The sequence below is a fragment of the Dreissena polymorpha genome, chromosome 3 (genome assembly GCF_020536995.1).
Source record: "Dreissena polymorpha isolate Duluth1 chromosome 3, UMN_Dpol_1.0, whole genome shotgun sequence".
Taxonomy (NCBI): domain Eukaryota; kingdom Metazoa; phylum Mollusca; class Bivalvia; order Myida; family Dreissenidae; genus Dreissena; species Dreissena polymorpha.
This window is the reverse complement of record NC_068357.1, coordinates 125,057,224-125,075,778: the sequence shown is the minus strand read 5'-3', so window position 1 is coordinate 125,075,778 and position 18,555 is coordinate 125,057,224. Positions and strand designations below refer to the sequence as shown.

Sequence of the window (18,555 nt, the reverse complement as noted above, 5' to 3'; positions counted from 1 at the left end):
TTTGTTAATGTCACTTAATAGAGAGATAGATTTAGTTATTCGCCTGCCTCTAAAGCGGCTCGTTAGATGGTATCGCGTGTTAGTGCGCGTTTATATCAACTAACAAAGATATATTATTGATTAAATGACGCTTGACAAACATCACCTCATTAAAAGCTTAATGTTTTTTTTATATTTGCTGTCTACATATATGTTTTCAAGATTAAATGAGTGGCAAATTAAACCGATACTTAATTTATCTTATTTTAGCCAAACCGATTTAACTGATCTGTTGTCGCTTTTGGACAATATAATATTAAAGTGGTAGAACAGTTGTAGAAGTTTCATTTATTGAAGTGAACAGTTTCAACAAACAGTAATTGGTAGTACCTAATTAACTTTATTAGACTCACGACAGATGGGATACATTTTAATTGTATAGCTGCAATTTCCAGCTAGTTCGTTGTTACAGAAATATCTTTCAATTGACCTTTCGACAGCCGATTGATTGACAGGCTTATTAACCAATCAGATTACAGCATAGATTAGGCCCGTTACTATCCGCCATTTTGTCCGTCAAACTCGCCGTTGTCCGACACATAAGCTTATACGTAATTCTGTGTTTTAAACAAAGAAAATGGTTGAAAGGTGCTGTTATGGCACTTGTTATTCAGACACAAGGTATCCAGAACGGTTAAAAGATGGAAGTACGTTTTTTCCGTTCCCTCAACCGGGTACTAATCTTGAAAAATTCAAACGTTGGATTCGTCTTTGTGGTCGTCCACACGAACAGCTTAATCTCAACATATTAAGCGATCGCCCGAAAGCAAAACACAGTCGTTATAATAAGATACTACGCGAAAATAGAAAATGTAAGTTTTGCAACGGACACGTTATAAAAAAGAGTATAACTTTGTACTTGTTTATCCTCTATATAGACAAATTAGAAAGGAACATTTAAAACCATTTTTCAAAGGTGGCCAACGTTAAATAAATTTGACATTCTAATGCAGTCGGCAAATAAATAAGACATTATAAACTTTGCTAGATTTTTTTAATGCTAATGAAATCGTAATAATAAAGACAATCAGTTATTATTTTTAATAATATCACATAGAATAAAACATTTTTTATTTCTTTCGGTTTAAGTCTTCCAAATTTAATGTAAGTTAAGAAACTATTTTCAAATGCGCAAGTAATTATCAATAGGGGCCAATAAGTGTCATTTTACACCATATGTGGGCTTTCTACTAATCCGTTATCAAAACAGATGCCGCAAACTGTGAATGACCCTTTGAAAACCCGGTCTGATTAGCGAGTTTTTTTGTACATGAAAATTCTTTCAACTTTTTATATTTTAAACATTGCAGAAGATAGTTTTCGAGGAAATAATAATATATAATAATATATTGTGTATGTTACTTTTTTGACGACTTTGACTTTGTTATACGATTATAACAATGCGCATGGGTCATTTTGACCAAACGCATTGTAGATATGTGTTATATCGGATTTCAATAAAAACGTTCTTCGTCTTCTATCATAATAAATTTACTTACCTGTGCCACATTTGCGATGTTGCCATCGGTTGCAAAAATTAACGGATTTTAATTAAAAAACTGAAACATCTATTACTCAAGGAAAAATATTGTGACTAACGAACAATTCATACTGTATGCGATAATTGGCGATAATTTTGCCGACTTTGATGATAAATTTAACGGCTTTTAAGTAGACTAATAAAAAAGTTTTGACTATTTAATAGATATGATAATTATATTCAGCACCACTATTCAATGATAATAAAAACTATTGTATGGCCTTTCTGGTATACCATGAGGCCTTTTTGGTTCACTTATGCGGCCGATTCGCTTAGCCATTTTTATGACGGACTTCGGCGGAGTGACCCCCCTTGAAATCGGTGGGCGTGGCTTCACTCTCGCTGTCGAAAGGTCAATTTAGTTGTGGTTTTATATTGTGTGGGGAACCAGAGTATCCGGAGAAAAAAAGATCTTACATTGAACATTGAACAAATATTAAGCCTACTTATGTCATCAGTGTATTATCAGAATAAAAGTATCCAAAAGGTCGCCAATTTTGAATAAATCATATGATGATAAAAACGTGACTATTTTTTATTTTATTTTTTAGAAATAGTTCCTCGCCTTAAGCAATTACTATCAATCATCAGTCGATTCCATATGTATGCATCAATTCCCGTGAGCACCTTTTCATTGGTTCTCTGCTCACGTGATACATTTTCATTGGTTATTTTGCACACGTGATCTGCAGACGTGGCAATCGATGTATGTCGCGTATGTAATATTTCAGTTTCTAAACAGAGCAGTTGACGGAGGGATAACACGTCAAGTCATGTAATCATTTGCAGAATAAGGTTTTTTATAATACTCATGCACAAACCAATTTATTAATGTAAAATTGTTGTATATGTGAAGAAATTCTCTGTACATGAGGAAGTTGAAACACACATTAAATTGGACTTGAATTAATCAATGCTTTTGTTGTACATTTCATCACACGTTATTATACGGATGAATTGACAATATTACAATCGGAACGACTTGCCATATTCGCCTCATAATAAACTGCATTCACTCCGTTCACACGATTCACGTCATAGCGGAAAATTACGCAAAGCGTTGTTAATTGCACGATGCACCACTTGTTCAATCGACAAATCGTTTGTCCGGCGATCTTGAGCATTGATAAACCATTAGGGGCCGCCATGATCTACAAAAGGTCCCAGGTCACAGGTGACACGAAATTAATCTATATTGAAATGCTTTCGGAAGAAGCCGGATGGGAAACTTAAGTGATCCTAGATCTAAACAGAAACTCACTCTTTTTTACAAAATGACTTACAGCCTACCTACGACTATATCTTTCTTACCTGTCAACACGAAACCAACGACCACTAGAATAACCAATTACTTTATATTCCCAGAGCTAGAACTGCGATCTACTTCAACTCTTTTATCTCATCTACAAACCGTGCGTACAAAAGACTTACCACCGGAAATCGAACGCAGCATCCATCTTCTCATTTTAAAAAGGTCTTCCATTATCAGCGTTCAAAATTCCAAAATATTATTATAATGGCAAACTTAAGTCCCAGATAATACATTCGCGAATACGTACACACTGCAGGGTGCTTTCAGATGGTCAATACAGTTAAAAACATAATACAATGCCCACTTTGCTCCTATGGCGAAGACGAAACAGCAAGCCACTTTTTTTAAACTTAACATTGAACTCCACCGTTCGAGTGCGTCTTTTGAACTCTAGAACTTTTGCATGCCCTCAACAGAGTTATTGCTCATTGGAAATATCTTCTTCCTAAGGATAACAACTGCAATATTTTTGCAGCAGTACATACCTGAATTGATAAATCTTAACGCTTCGATGGGACGCATTCAGAACCAAGTCCCTCATATATATAATCCTCACGTGTTCTCAAGCTCCATCTAAGTCTAGTTCCAACCTCGTTCTGCCACTCTAGCTCCGCTTCCATTTCTCTATCTCTTTACCACCATATCTCTGTATGCACGTTCTTCCTACCACAACCACTCTTTGATATCCTCTAATGCAAAGTCATTCTGATCTAGTAAATCTTTTATTAATGCTCGTGGAAAGACTTACAATAAACTTAGTAGAACTTCCAGGTCAATCCACAAATTACTGTGCACGGAATTCATGTAAGTGCAAACTGAAATTCATATGTTTAAACTTATTTAATATGATACCTTTAGATGACTAGTTCCAAAAATATTTTTCGGTTTAAATAAGAAACAGGGAATTGGTTCCTTTTTCCGTATTCGTAAATTTATTATTGAATCTTACAACTTTAGGTTGTGTTTGATTTTTAAATGAATATATAAGAATATTAACATTTTCTAACGCTTTTTATTGGCTCCGATTAAATAGGGTACAGTCTAGTTTAAAATGTATTTTACTTCGAATCTTCAACATGCTCATTCAAGTTCATTTCAAAATATTGTATCACTTGCCCTTACAGAGTGTGGTGGGGTCTTGACAGATCCATTTGGCGTCATCACGAGTCCCTACTTTCCGTCGCATTACAGTAACGATGTTGAATGTACATGGATCATCAACGCACCAGAGGGCTATCAGATCAATGTGAATACTTACCATTTTAATTATTGTTAAATCAACCAGCAACAAGTATACGTTTTTTTTATATATGTGGGACATTTAATTAAAAAATTGAATTATGTTATCATAATATATGACATCTTAAATTAATGTAATATTATTCATTTTTATTAAAATTAAAAGGTAATAAATAATAAGACGTCATCCAAGCTACAATATGTTTTACACGGCCACAGTTTCACTACAATAAAGCCACAATCAATTACTTTTATTTTGTGTTTGAGGTGAACTTTACAGACTTTGCACTGGAGGACGACTCCAATTGCGATTATGACTACCTGGAACTCTTCAACGGGCGTTCCGCTTCTTCTTCGTCAATCGGGAAGTTCTGCGGGACAGTCCCACCTAGAGGATTCACGTCGCAATCAAACAATGCCCGTATTGTCTTCTTCACAGACTCCGACGATAGTGCGAGGGGCTTCAATTTGTCTTACACATTCTCCTTAAAAGGTAGGATGCATTATGATAATGATCTGTTTTGCATGTCGATTTAAACTATGTTCGAAATCAAAATCTGCACCTTTCAGATCATTATAACCTCTCGACTTTTTCTTTCATACATTTTTTTTTTAAATATTCGTCTCTAAAAAATTTAATGCACATATCCGTTACATCGCGGTTCGCGAGATCCACGGATCACGATGACAATATTACTTTTAAGGTGATTATTGTAGTTAAATGTTCAAAAGCATATTTGGCCATCTCAAACACGTTTATCTACCATTTTGATGCATCAAGTGTTAAATCCATATTTTTCTAAATTATGCAAAATGTATAGTATTCCAAGAAGGATTTTGTCAAACGCAAACTATTGAAATTTTGAAATCCGAAACGCTTTCTGAATTTGGTTAATGTGACGTTAACAAAGTCTATCTACAAATAACAGCTCTCCGGAATAATGTGTCTTGATTAGAAGCAGGCGGAAATCATGCTTCTTCATATTGCATTGCACAAACGTTTTATGTGTGCTGCGTCGATGCAGTAGCGTGTATCCCCGTTCATATCTTCGATGTTGTTATATTTTCAGCCTTCAGAGGCTGGTAGTGGTATTGTGTTTTTTATTATTTTTAGAAAACTTTTTTAAGACCTTTCTTATACTTACTGTTTTGGCAATCGGTCACTTGCCTTAAATAAAGGACCTACTAATTGTTTATAATAAGAATTCAATACTACTCTAGCAGCTGGAGTTTCACTTCTTTATATTGCATTGCACAACAGTTTGATGTGTTCGGCGTCGATGCAGTAGCGTGTATCCCCGTACATATCTTCGATGTTGTTTTATTTTCAGCCTTCAGAGGCTGGTAGTGGTATTGTTTTTTTTATTATTTTTAGAAACCTTGTTTAAGACCTTTCTTATACTTACTGTTTTGGCAATCGGTCACTTGCCTTTAATAAAGGACCTACTAATTGTTTATAATAATAATTCAATACTACTTCAGCAGCTGGAGTTTCACTTCTTTATATTGCATTGCACAACAGTTTGATGTGTGCTGCGTGGATGCAGTAGGGTGTATCCCCGTACACATCTTCGATGTTGTTTTATTTTCAGCCTTCAGAGGCTGGTAGTGGTGTTGTATTTTTATTATTTTTAGAAACCTTGTTTAAGACCTTTCTTATACTACTGTTTTGGCAATCGGTCACTTGCCTTAAATAAAGGACCTACTAATTGTTTATAATAGTAATTCAATACTACTCCAGCAGCTGGAGTTTCACTTCTTTATATTTCATGTACAACGTCTCATTACCGCGCGAAAAGTGTGGGCTATAATAATTGAATACCGAATAAAATTACAATTTGCATTGCATGTTTTTAGAATATGGCCAACTTTATCTCTAAATTAAATCACATTTACATATATATGTATGCTGTCACTATTGCTACAATGGTCGAGACAATTATTTGGACAAATACCTACCGTATTTCGTTCAAAGTGTGCTTTAAATACTACTTATTGCTATTAAACATATTATAAAATTGAATGCCTGTCCTTAACAATGAGTCCGTGTACGCATACTATATTTGTTATTCGGCACTTAATATTTCGTGCATGCTCTTAAGTTAGTTTATAAAAAATGATTCGAGTTGAAATTACAAACTGATTGCTTAATTGTTATGTTCGTTTCGTTTAGTTGCGACAGTTTAGTGTAAAACTCCGAGATGTATGGTATGGTACTTGCTGCTTTCATTATACCGTGTTTTAATTTATCAATGTAAACCTTTTCCTATTTTCTTAAATATACAGAGCTTTATAGTTGTGTAATCCAATTTTGAAAATAAAAATAATCTACAAATACGTTCGTCGCTATTGCACGGACTTTAAGCTGTTAAATTGTGTCGTCGTTTTTACGTTGAATAATGCTTTGCAGGTTCTTTTCTTAGGGAACATGTTTTATTCAAATAACACATTTTTTCTAAATGTCCTTGCTTTATATTTACATGGTCAGGGTTATTGATACTGAGTGATAAGCTTGTAATATATATAAACTGACATGAGTGACCTTTGATCAAACATTTACCCAACGGCGCCCATCCCTACGTTTTGTATTGTTGATTTTTACTTATTATTTAATAAAAATACTTATGCCATCAATTTGTATTTAAACCATGAAATATACATTCGTAATAACCATTCCGAATCGTAACCAAACCTTACGGACATGGTTTAAAAGGATGATGAACACGCCCGAAAATTATTTGGTATAAAATACTTATGATAAATTTATATATATCAGTAAATCGATGTTTCAATTATGTATGGCATTATAGTGTCGATTCTTTCTTTACACGTATGAGTTCTTTGATAAATTTAGGATCATAAAACATATATTTACAGGTAGCATTTATATGGGCTGTTATCCAGATAGCGGCAACCGAATACTTGCAGAATATGAACACTTGTCTGATTCGAACTCACCAGCCGAGTGTTCAAAAAACTGCAGCAACTACAAGTTTTTCGGAGTGGAGGTTTGTTGTGGATTAAATGTAGCACTTGCATAGAGCAGACATTAACTCAACACAAGGGTATCAAAAGATATAAATAAAACCAATTGGTTATGACAATTAACTATATTAGGCTTAATCCCTATGTGTTCCCTATTTCTTGTACATTTGGTGTTTAACCTTTGTATTATTATTGTGATTGTATAAAGTTGAACGTACGCGTATTTCACCTTTATAATGTCTTCAATTTGAAGATTGGCCGAAATATGTAATCAAATCATGCATACATTTAGTAAATAAACAAACAGTTATGATACTTTAGAACTGTTAGATATTAAGACAATCTTATATTGCTTATTCGTAAACAACGGTAATGCTATCAATATATGTTATTTTTGTTTGCAATAAGTCGTGGAAGTTTTGCCGCTGTGGAAATACGCTTAATTATGCAACCCAAACACTAGAGTCAGAGTGTAGAAATGATTGTCCGGGCAATAGAAAAGTTAAATGTGGCGCTGATTGGAGGATGAACCTCTACAGACATTGGGGTAAATGTAGTGATTTTAAAAATATTTGTAGTACATAATACGTGTTTAATCACGTAAACATTATGCAAATGATTAAATGCCTGTCGACTAATAAGTCATTTTCGTTACGAATATAACACGTTTTACTTGTATTTCTGATTTAGACAGTTTTACATGGTTTAACAGTTGTTATATTTGGGATGATTCCCAGTTTGCATGGTCAACAGGCATGTTCGCGACGTTGAAATAGATATAATGCTACATTTATATATACTGTGTTTTATATGTAGAGCTAAAGACAGTTTGCTCAAACCGGCCGTGACAGTCTTCAACAGGCTCTTGCAATGTTTTGTATATTCTCGGTATAAATTTAAGAGGCAATTATTGATACATCTTTATTTTAATCTAATTGCAGTTAATTTACAAAAAAGCACAATGATTCACCATAGTATATTTGATTTACTTAATGTGGAAATCAACTAATCCCCATATACAAACAACATGTATGCCACTATATTACATCATGTATCTAGCAACACAAGTTTTGAATTAGGTGAACAAAATCAATTGGTGTTAAATGGTCTAAAAATGCCGCTTTTTAAATGGGCCTTATTGAAGAATACTTTCATGATGAACTATTTACTTAAAACGCGACCGTTGTGGAGAAAACGCTTACACACGCAAAATACAAATAGTTTGCACCAGGTTCGGGGATAACCAATATTTACATGTTGGTATATTGTGATTGAATGATGCAGCGACAAGCGAGAACGTACTGTAACGCTGATTGGTAATTGCACGTATCCTTATGCTAACCTCGCATTTTATTGACATGTTACTGCTCCGGTAATTTTATATAACATGCGCGTAGTCAACATTCTTAAATACTATACGTATCCATTATCATTCTGTACTGTATGAATACATTTTGGTCACTCAAACTCTGCGAAAAAATAGACGTTTTTACTGTTTGTCGCAACACCAAATTAATTAATATTCTTAAAGACTTAATACCATATACACAAATTCTTAAGTTAAATAATATAAAATTCAGATACAAAAACCTTAAACCAACATGGAAATAATTGACATCTGTTGACTCATTTTCGTAGTACAATCTATGTATTGCAAAATCGCTCAGTTGTAATCATTGTGTATCCTATATGGAATGACAAATTTAATGAGGAGTGATCATCAAAACAAAATTTGTTTTTGTGGTTTCGATTTAATATATAAGACAATATGCAAACATTGCGTTGTATACGCTCATCTTTCAATAATTTCCATTCAGGTAAATAGACCATTTATATATAAAAATAATTTCCATACACACGGAGTAATCGAGTTGTCGGTTGTGATATAATAGTTACACAGTCAGTAACTGATGGTGTAAGGGATATACACCCTCAGTACTTTCATACCATACTCGAGCTTTGAAATCCATTTTGCAGTTATTGTAACGTAAGACGACAATATACACATGTACTTACTATCAAATCATGAATACACCACAATTTTTCTATGTCAGGCTGCCCACCCGGAAGTTACAGCGTGAACTGTTCTAAGCAATGTCATTGCCGTGTGAGTTCATGCGACGATGTTACGGGTGCATGTGGAAATGGTAACTGTAAAGACGGATGGACAGGAAAAGCGTGTAATGAAAGTAAGTACTCAATTTATGGTAATTAAACAACACCATACACATGAATCAAACATCTCGTATAAGCAAATAACAAAGGTAGCGCCCACATATAATATTCTAGAATTCTGACAACATACTGACCATTTTATGTGTGTATAAGTGAAAACAAACAAATACAAAATGTTCAGCAGTATATGTATACGAATAAGATTAATAATTTGAGAATATTAATGAAATGCACATAAATAGTGATCATTTATATGAATTTACTGTATTTCGAAGACACACGTTACAAATACTAGCGTGCTTAATTGAAACAATGTTATTGGAAGCAAGATTATGACTTTAGGTATAACGTAATTTTGAAATTATATTTAATTGTAAAATAAAATACAAGCCACTCAGGTTATCTGAATATTCAGGTTTTTTTTGCAGGCTGCCCAACCGGAAGGTACAGCGTTAACTGTTCAAAGCTATGCCATTGTCGTTTGGGTCCATGTGACGGTGTTACGGGTGCATGTGGAAATGGTGGCTGTAAAGACGGATGGACAGGAAAAGCGTGTAATGAAAGTAAGTTTACAATTTCATTACATAAACAGCAGACACACGAAAGTAAAATACTGATCTCATATATGCAAATGGCATTAGGTAGCTTCGAAATATGACCCTAGATCTATAGACAACTGACTATATATTGAATCTTATTTCATCATCTCATGCAAAGATATGTATGAACACATATGTTATTTACAGTGATTTCGGGATTTATTTGGAAGGAGTAAAAGGCGGATAAATTGAAATCTCATGCACAGTTATAATTGTTATAAGATAATTGCACAGTACAGACCGTACACTAACAAAGATACGCTTGCTTAAGAAATATATTTCAAATCAAAAAACAATTTTGAAATTACGCAAAACACGGCACTTTAAAGTATTGGTTATTGTAAAACGACATACATTTAGCAAAAGTAACAACACATTTTTAATGATTTGTCTTATAAGATGCGATATGAATATGAAAACGCGGCGTTTACGCATGAATGAGACTATGTGTTTAATCCATGCTAAATTGGGGCTAGCTTCCCCTCTATATATCATTGCATCGACGATATAACCTGCTACCATCTTGATGATTATTGTCGCAATAATGAATGTGCATATTAATGGACGCAATTGTTCCGTTATGACAACAATGTATGTTACTGATTCAATAATAAATTGTCTGGAAATCTCTCGTGCTCCACGCAGTTTTGCATGTTTGTACAATCCGTTATTTTTCCTTACATTTTATTTTGTCATTCCATTTATCGACCGATGTTTCATTATTAAACGACATTATTATTCAGCAATTATCTCTTATTACAATCTGAATTTCAGAGAATTCTTCACTTTCACAAAAGTAAAATTATATTTCAACATAATTGTATTATTGCTTAAAACAGTTGTTTAATTGGCTTGATCTTAGTGATAAACAGAGAACGTCTGCTTCCAAAGTTTGACATTTAACCATAACATCCAAGTACAAAGATCGCATATTTTTATGTACAGGAAGTCTGCTGTACACAAACATATAAAAATTTAAGCATATTTCGTTCATTGACTTGATTATTTGTGTCTCAAAACACGTCTGTCAAGCTTATTGCCGTGATACAAAATGATTACTAATATTAGCTATAATGTTTAATATTTCAAATATATATGTTTACATTCATCACAGTTTTTGACACAATGCAATTAAATATTTAACTGAATTGTGTCAGAAATGCCTAAGCTTACGAGACATTGTCATTTTTTCAATGATGTTTTATCTATTATTAATTGCTTTCGGACAGCTTTGAATTTATTAAGTCGATCAGAATTATCTATGTTCAGTAAACCATGACATTATTATGTGATTTTGATTTAATGTATATTAGCCTTTATAAGCCTATTTTGTGCACAACAATTCCGCACAACTTTGTACATCACAGTCGACACCATCATGTCCGCAAATCAGGTTTTGTTAGTGTAATTCTCGATATTTACGCAAATGTCTCAAATGGCGATCCCCACGCAGATCCGTGACATCATCGCGGCCTCAGGATCCAATCATCGTGATAGCGATATAGCTTGACAGGCCATTTATGTAGTTTTATTTGCTGAAGCATAGTTTTGCTGTCTCAAACAAGTATTTGCCAACCAATTTCTAGTTGCATAAGGCGTATATACATATGTTTAAAATGGTTAAAATAAGATATAATTTCTTTTTTTTAATCTGACACGCATTTCTTTTTTTTTTTGTTAATGTGATAATAACAATGTCTACCTACACATAAACGGGTGTAGCTAATTTCATGTAACAATATGTGTCCTGATAAAAAGCAGGCGAGCATTATGCATCATGTTCAAAGGCGCATAATGTTCGCAAAAGAGCAGGGCTTAAATACTTCGTGACCCAAAGAACGTTGAAGTCTTTACTTTTTGTTTTACAATGTGTAGTTCATTTTAATACAATATGACAAACCTTTTCTTTTATTAAAAATGAAAAAAAAATGTTTTTGCTATCCGAAATAAATGTTAAGGTCTCAAAATATACCGTTGGTTTCCACGAGCGTAAAAAATATTTTCATTTTTGTTCGCATATCCATCGCAACACTTGCGCTAACTTCGGCGTTTTAATGATTATTGGTTATTCACACCATATAAGGAAGTGAATTTGTCTTACGTAAACAATAAATTAAAGTATGGAATATAATATGATAATTTAATATCAATTCGCGTTAATATTAACTCTGAACATTTATAATATCTATTCAAGAAATATTTTCTTAATTATTTTAGGTTTAAGCATCTTTACACGCACACACAACCAGCCCTGAGATGTAAAATGTGTAATTTGATATCGAAACATGTTGTACTTAAACTGTGAGTTTATTTTATTGCATATTCCGCAAAAGTGATACGAATTATTTCAGAAATTTTTTATAGTGAGTATCTTGAATAATATTGTGGTGTGAATTGAAACATTGTTGTCATTTATCAACAGTAGCAACTTAGCCAACCACACATTTTACTGATCATTGTTCGCAATTATGTGTTTACAGCCTTGTACATGTTATTCTACTTCTGGAGCCGTATTCACCAATGTACGTAAGTCTCAAATCTTAGACTCAGCTCCAGTTTCTGACTCAGACTCAGACTCAGCCTTACAAAACTTAATTCACGAAACATAAAATGGTTAGTTTTAGACTCAGACTCAGTAAGATAAGTCTCAAATGCTAAGTCTACAATGTTTAGACTTACGCTATACAATCATGACGTAACGTCGTTTGAGCGTTTACTTTACAAAATGGCCGCCGCACGAGCTCCTTGCGTAATAATAATATTATTGAAAGAGTGTATCTAGATCGTACCAACCCTTTGGAGATTTATAGGGATATTGAACTTTACAAACGGTATCATTTAACCCGACCGGGAATCGTATTTCTTTGCAATATTTGCAAGGAATAGTTGAGCCGCAATACGATGCGGATTCTGCAAGTTCCGGTCGCCCTGGCAGTGTGTACTTTCCCGAGCAACGTGGCAAAAATCATTAAAAAAAGCGGCATTTAAAGTTATGGTAGCCAGAACTATGTAGACCTGTGCACAGGTCAATAATATTTTGACAGCTAGAGAGTTGAAGTTGTCAAATTTCCAGCTGGTACGACGCCGTTCGTGCAAAACAAGAACTTGGTGCGATCGCTGATACGTGAGTCATTTGCGATGTGTGCATTTTGCAATTGTTCTTATTTATTGTAAACAACTGTCAAATTCATAATTGTCCGCGTTTGTTTGTTGTCTTTTGTGAAAATAATCTCCAAACTTAATGAACGTGAACATGCACTAATTTTATGGATAATACTTGTTGTTTGAATGAAAAAGTAATAACATATAATTTGCATGTATCATGAACTATAATAATGGATATTTTCTAAAAAGGGAAACCTATTAGAAAACGTTTACAAGACATTTACTATGCATAAATTTTGATTTCATTACTATTACAAATCTATTTATAGATGTAGGAATTTACCTATAGATATGTATATGCCGAATAAAGTTACACTGCCATGACGCAGTTGGTAGCGCATCGGTGCCCGTGATTATATTTGACCGACTAGTCGGTGGTTCGAAATTACATCGGGGACTTTTTTTCTCCAAACATTTTCAAAATAAATCAAGACGATTATGTAGTTATTTTTAAATTCTTGATCTTTAATGTAATGTAAATTAATGTTTATTAATTTTAAACAAGAGTGCCAAACTGTCACAAGATACGCCCGTTCGGAGGTTTTGTACACCATGCTTAATGCTTGAAATGCACTAAGTGACCTCGAGACCTAGTTATTGACCCGGCATGACCCATATTTGAACTTGACCTAGATATCATTTAGATGTAACATCTGACTAAATTTGGTGAAGATCAAATGAAAACTACTTCAATTAGAGAGCGGGCACCATGCTAAATGCTTGAAATTCATTATGTGTCCGATCGTGACCTCGTTTTTGACCCGGCATGACCCATATTCGAATTTGATCTACATATCATCTAGACTCAACTTCTGACCAAATTAGGTGATGATCAGATGCAAACTACTTCAATTAGAGAGCGGACACCATGCTAAATGCTTGAAATGCACTAAGTAACCTTGTGACCTAGTTTTTGACCCGGCATGACCCATATTCGAACTTGACCTAGATATCAACTAGATGCAACTACTGACCAAGTTTGGTGAAGATCGGATGAATACAATTTGAATTAGAGTCCGGACAAAGTGGCGCCGTTGAAAATGCACTAATTGACCCTATGACCTAGTTTTTGACCCGGCATGACCCATATTCGAACTTGGCCTATATATCAACTAGATGCAACTGCTGACCAAGTTTGGTGAAGATCGGATGAATACAATTTGAAATAGAGTCCGGACAAAGTGGCCCCTTTGAAAATGCACTTATTGACCCTATGACCTAGTTTTTGACCCGGCATGACCCATATTCGAACTTGGCCTAGATATCAACTAGATGCAACTGCTGACCAAGTTTGGTGAAGATCGGATGAATACAATTTGAATTAGAGTCCGGACAAAGTGATGCCTTCCGCCCGCCGCCCGCCGCCAAGGGGTTTCACATAATACGTCCCGTATTTTATACGGGCGTATAAAAAGGTGCTATAATTAATGTGTATATTATACACCCTGTTAAGAAGATATAGGGTACACCTGAATCCATATGTGCATCTGTCCTTGTGTCTGTCTATGTTGTAATTGAGTTCCAATACAAAATGTATTTTTGCGACAAATGCTGTAGAATATGCATTTGTTGATGGCAAGTGCATTGTTGTAATGCACTTTATTTGTAAATTAATAAAACACTCAACAACAGAAATAATATTTTATTCTCAAATGCACATATTATTGCATTTTCAATCAATAGTAAAACGATGACATTAAATTTGATTATCAAGTTAAGACACATCAGCATATTGCATCACTTCTGACATAAGGCAGAACTTTCATTCAATATAATGCACATAAATGCACCGATCATAATCCATTTATATCAATATCTATTTACTTATTAATATTGTAATTTTTCCAAAAAATGGGTCAATTTTAAATGATCAACTTTCAGGTTTTACAAGTACTTTGGGGTGCATCGATTGGACGCATGTGCATATCAAGAAGCCAGTAAACCATGTAGAAGTCTACATAGGGCGAAAGGGCGTTCCCACCATCAACGTTCAGGTATGGCTTAACAGTCAGTTATGTGCAAGTCTAAATGCAATCCTTTTTATTTGATACAACTTTATTTTAAACACAAATATTTAATGAAACAACTGTATGTTAATTTTAACAGTTTGCCATTAGCAAAATAAGAAACATTTTATCAGCATTTTATCAAATAACTTAGAAAAATTTTACAAAAACATGTCTTATTTTGTTAGTGTAATATAACATGTTTTATGTTAACAGGCTGTGTATGATGCCAGCTACAGAATAACGAGCTTCACTCAAGTTCACTGCCAGTTGGCCACGGCTAAAGCATGATGCCAGGATTTGTTGATGTCTAATTTCAAATTCACATAACTGCATCTACCATTATTCTGGAATTTCATTCAGTTCATTGAATGAAGAATTTTATTATTATCAATGATGTATATCTTGTAAGCAAATAATATCAAGAAGTGTCCCAAGACAACGCATTCAACTTATATTCCTCTTTGAATGTAGAATGTATTTTATATGTCAGTAACATAATACAATGACCAATGTAATATTTAACCTACATTTCTTAAAGCACACAAATATTGACTGGAATTTTATAAGTACAAAAAGGGATAGAATCATATTTTTATCATAGAAATAATAGTATGCCCCTTTTTGAATTAAAAAAAATCTTATTATTTTGTGTGCAACTGCCCCATAACTATTATTTCTAATATAGACTAGCTATTTTAGAAATAATAGAGTTATAAAGTAGTTGCACAAAAAATAATAAGATCCTTTTAATTACAAAAAGGGGAATAAATCTACTACTAGTTTATTACATGTCAGAGTTATAGCACTTGGTCACGTATTGACACTAAACACATCTTTTTCTCCAAATGTATTATTTCAATTTCTACAGTCAACTTTTTATTTCTTATTCTAATTTTTCTTAGTTATTTCCCATCGGTTTCTCTGTAAGTTTTGTTAAGGTATCGGCTTGTGATCTCTTGTCGTTCTTCTTTGTGAGCGCTGCAAAAATGGATAAAAAGTGTGATTTGTATAAATGGACTTGTTCTCATATTATGATCTTCAAAGGTTAAAAAATTAATACATATATATCACATAATCTATGTATGCATTGGTACTATGCATTGGTACTTAGTTTTAACATATTTGATGCTAATTATGTTTCAACAAATGCATGACTTTTGTTGCATATTACATAATAACATTATACAGTACTTGCTTTGTCAGATGGTATTGTCAGTATAGTTTTAAGAACTGGAATTCCATCCATGCAAGTTAATTATTAACTCTAAATTAATTGTATGCACTGCAATACCTTCAATTAGAGCTATCTAAGTGTTAAATTTATTAATATTTAATTTTCAAGATTTGTTCCAGACAATTTGAAATCTAAATTTAAAGATATCCAAAACTTACATTCTTTACACTTAATGCCTCTACTTTCATGACTGGTACACTCTGAAATCACATGAAAAAAATATAGTGTCACTTAAAAAATCTAAATTAATTTAATCCAGTGATGTTTTCAATGCAATAAAATTGACAACTAATGTTAATATACTATACTTAAGTTAATGTATAATAATCCCAGTGTTAATTTTCAAACACAATGTTTAATGTTAATTTAATGCATGTTTTTTTCTTTTATTTTGTTTTTATATAAGGGTGAATTTCTATTATATTGTATACTATGTTGAATGTGATGCATACAATATAATTCATATGGTTTGCATTTTCAATGTTCTATACATATGGTTAATGGTTTGCATATAAATGATAATCTATTTATTTACCATATGTTCTTCACTGCTGGCTGTTGTGGCACGCTCACTGCTTTGTAACGCATATGAAGAAGCTGCAAAAATTAAACGCAAAAATTAATTCAAACATATAACTTTGTAAAACACTTACGCACATACACTTATGCTCATTAATAATAATAATTAGTTGATTACCAAGAAATACAATGTCTGTATTTGCACTCATTCCTTGAATAAATGAACTCAACAACAAAATTGAAATAGTCAAGAGATTTAAAGTATCTAACAAAAAGGAATAGAAATACTTCCTTAAATGCACAAACTTCATTAGCCGATCTAAATTTATGATCTTAATGTTTTATTTTAATTGTCCTTATACCAAACCCTGCTATATTTACAACAAACAAAGACTCTGATACAAGTTGCCATTTCATACCATATTTCTGTGAACGAGTTCATGAATATTGTTATTTAGTGCACCTTTGGTGAGCTTACCTACATATTTCCTTGATGAGTTTAATCAATAATCATATGAATTGACAAGTGTCAGATCTTTTTTATAACACTAATTCAATTACGCATTTAGACAATTATTATTAAGTTAAATTTAACGAAAAAAACTGAAAATTGTTTTCAATGCGTGACGTAGCTGTATATATTCTAGCACCATTTCAGCAAAATAATACAGTATCATAAAACATACATTAACCAATGAAAATGCTCATAAGCTTTTTTACAAATTTTAACAATATAAGTAAGTAGTCATTGTGATTATATCACATACAAAACACATATTAGGTTCGACATGTAGTAATATTGAAACAAACTAATTGCAATTGATTATAGTTTTTCAACAAAATTAATTAAATGAAAGCATAACAAAAAAAGTAATTAACTTACACCGAGCCTTGGAATTTTGGTTCTTCTTCTGGCACTGTTCACCAGTTTTTGCGACCCCAAATTTTCTGAAAGTTTAATAAAAACAATTGTATGATGTATAGCAGTATTTATGAAACACATTTAATTTCATGTTTGCCATCATAACTGTCGATTAGTTTAATATAAACGACATACAGGGTAATAGTTATCAACGTAAACGTGTAGTAAATAAAAAGTTCGTTTGGAAATGTGCAGATTGTAATCAGATACGAATAAAACACACATGGGTACGAATCTAACAGGGTACGAGATGAAAACTAAAATAATAGACCTCCTTAAATGGTAAACTTATCCGTGAAACCACAAATATTCATTATTAATACTTAAATAACAATTCACTTGTGCAAATTTTGGAAACAAAGAACGTGCAACCGTACCATAAATCATAACAAATGTTTGAAACTAAAACACATTCCACAATCACATCCGAAATCCGTAAGTACAATTTGCTGAGTGGTCATGCCCCTTGTTTACATAGTGCATTATTCGGCGCTAGTAAAAACGACATCGGTAGCAAATCCAAAAGTAAGCTATTAAATAAAATATTACAACTATAAGGCAGATACGATAATAACATATAACTTACATTGATATTCTACTCGCCACCTCGTCCCATTTTTTTCTTCGAATAACCAAAATCTTTTCGGCTCCGATCCCCTTATACTCGCGGATAGAAGGTTCCAGCGGTCCCGAACCAGCGCATTAAAAACAATCTCTGGCTCGGACCAATCTGGACCTGCTGGCGCTTCGTTTCGCTGTCTTCAACTGCCAAACACTCCATTCAATAAGTTATAGCAAACATGCCCGCTACTATTTT

General features: G+C 33.2%; 1 protein-coding gene and 1 long non-coding RNA gene across 2 annotated transcripts in view; one reads left to right on the top strand and one right to left on the bottom strand.

Moving 5' to 3' along the window:
• LOC127872569 (multiple epidermal growth factor-like domains protein 10) overlaps positions 1-18,555 on the top strand; it is a 169,084-nt gene that overhangs the window by 125,718 nt on the left and 24,811 nt on the right. The window lies entirely within an intron of this gene.
• Positions 14,682-18,215, bottom strand: LOC127871324 (uncharacterized). Its single transcript, XR_008045286.1, has 5 exons — positions 18,116-18,215; positions 17,700-17,764; positions 16,833-16,894; positions 16,456-16,497; positions 14,682-16,041 (listed from the first exon to the last, which is right to left on the bottom strand). It is a non-coding gene; the product is annotated as an uncharacterized LOC127871324 (long non-coding RNA).